The sequence below is a fragment of the Silene latifolia genome, chromosome Y, assembly GCF_048544455.1.
Source record: "Silene latifolia isolate original U9 population chromosome Y, ASM4854445v1, whole genome shotgun sequence".
Taxonomy (NCBI): Eukaryota; Viridiplantae; Streptophyta; class Magnoliopsida; order Caryophyllales; family Caryophyllaceae; genus Silene; species Silene latifolia.
In genome coordinates this window covers 87,902,217-87,904,461 of record NC_133538.1, presented here as the reverse complement: position 1 = coordinate 87,904,461, position 2,245 = coordinate 87,902,217, and the positions used below count along the sequence as shown (strand labels likewise).

The following is a 2,245-nucleotide window of genomic DNA, read 5'->3' as shown; positions in this document are numbered from 1 at the left end:
ATTTCAATACCCGTCCCTTGGGATCCGACCTTTACTTGCCTCTTTACTAATTGTAGAGTTGTTTGTGAAGCTATAAATTGTGTTTTTATTCGGACGTGACCCAACGACCACACCTTTAATTGTGAACACGAAACGGACCGACCAAAAATGGCGCCGTTGCCGGGGACGGTGTTTGTTTGATTTAGATTTCCTTTTTATTGTTATTAGTTGTGTCTTTCTTCGCATTGGGGAAGTAAAACTCCTCAAGGTTTGTTCTAATTGTTTTCGAGTTGTTTGATATTTTGCATGTCTAGAAGGTCACAAGGTGATTTGTTACCTTTTGACCGTGAAATCGAAAGAACCTTGACGAACAATAGGAGACTTGTTAGGAGGAATTTAAGAGGTATTAGTGATGTTGTTCAACCAACTATTGAGTTCGTCAACCCTTTCGCAATAGAAGGAGAGGAGAACCCATTACACAATACCCCACAAAATCAACCTACAATGCCTAAATTCTCGTCACACTCCGTACCCACCGAGGAGAACCTACCAAATGGTACTCCTACACCGCAATATCTAACCGGAAATTTTGTTGCCAAATCCGCCTTCATCCAATTAGTTGAAAGGAGCCAATTTGGGGGGATGCCTAGTGAAGACCCTCATTCTCATATGGAAACCTTTTGCGACTATTGTGATGCAATCTCTCAAACGGGTGTGACTCAAGACCAAATTAGATAGGTCTTATTTCCTTTTTCTCTAATCGGCACCGCGAAGCAATGGTTGAAGGGCCTTGACAAGGCCACCCTCGGAATAGATTCTTGGAAGAAGTTGGCTCTAGCTTTCTACAAAAAATTCTACCCACCGGAGAAGACTAACATGCTAAGAGCTCAAATTACGGGTTTTAAGCAAAGGGATGAAGAATCTTTGTATGAAGCTTTCTGAGCGGTTCAAGGGAATTTGTCGCTCATGTCCTCACCATGGACTTAGCGAATGGTTTTTGGTACAACAATTTTGGAATGGTCTATTTGAGGATTCAAGGAACATTCTCAACATGGGATCAAATGGAATGTTCACCGAAGTTGATGACAATCAAACATGGAACAAGATTGAGGAAATGGCGGTCCATAACTCACAATATAGTAGACCTCGCAAGGCCACTAGAGGAGGAAAGCATGAAGTGGACTCTGTTACTCAATTGGGTGCTCAACTTAGTGCTCATATCGACACAATCAATTTGAAGTTTGAAAAAGCTATGGCTAGACTTGAAGAAGTCTCAAAATCACCAAAGCATCATGTTAATGCCATGACGGCATCCTCATCAATCCCAAGTGGGATATGTGAGAATTGTGGAACTTTGGGACATGAACAAGGTGAATGTAGGGGAACAAATGAACAAGTGAATGCTTTCCAAGCATACAAGAGTGGTACCCCTTATTCCAACTATTACAATGAAAACACCAAATTCCATCCAAATCTCTCATACAAAAGCCAAAATGGTCAAAACCCTCAAACAACATACACTCCACCACCCATGAGAAACCAAAATCAAAGACCCTTCTACAATCAAAACCAAGGTTACCAAAATCAAAATCCATACAATCACCAAAATGACCAAGGTTTTGATGTCCAAAAAGCGGTCCTCCAAATGCAAAAGAATCAACAAGAATTTTTCACTCAAATGCAAAAAGATAGCCAAGCAAAGGAAACCACCATCAACAACATCCTAGCTCACACCAAGATGTTGGAAACACAATTGACTCAACTAGCATCTTCAAGCTCACAAAGACAAAAGGGGCAATTACCACCTCAAAGTAATCCCCCTAGACATGAAACGGTTAGTGCCATTCACTTGAGAAGTGGTACAAGGTATGAAGCACCAAGGAAGCAAGTTGAGGATGAAGTTATGGAAGCTAGTGAAAAGGAAGAAATTGTGCAAAGCTCCAAAGATGGAGAATCGTCAAAAGAAGAAAGTTCAAAGAAAAATGAAGACAAGGTCAAGGATAAGGAGCCCATTGTGATTAGACTTCCTTTTCCAAGTCGTCAAGCCAAGCCCAAATTTGATGATCAACTTGGAAAGTTCATGGAAATTATGAAGAATTTGGAAGTCTCAATTCCTTTCACGGAATTAATCAATCACGTGCCGGCCTATGCGAAGTACATGAAAGATATCCTCACAAAGAAGAAGTCGATCCGGAAGCTTGAGACTATCGCCTTCACTAAGGTGAGTAGTGCAATACTTCAAGGGAGTTCACCTCCAAAGCTAAAG

At 41.1% G+C, this 2,245-nt stretch overlaps 1 non-coding gene across 1 annotated transcript; it reads right to left on the bottom strand.

The window, feature by feature from the left end:
• Positions 1 to 855: 855 nt before the first annotated feature.
• On the bottom strand, positions 856 to 963 carry LOC141635297 (small nucleolar RNA R71). The gene has a single exon (XR_012539996.1). It is a non-coding gene; the product is annotated as a small nucleolar RNA R71 (small nucleolar RNA).
• Positions 964 to 2,245: the final 1,282 nt, after the last annotated feature.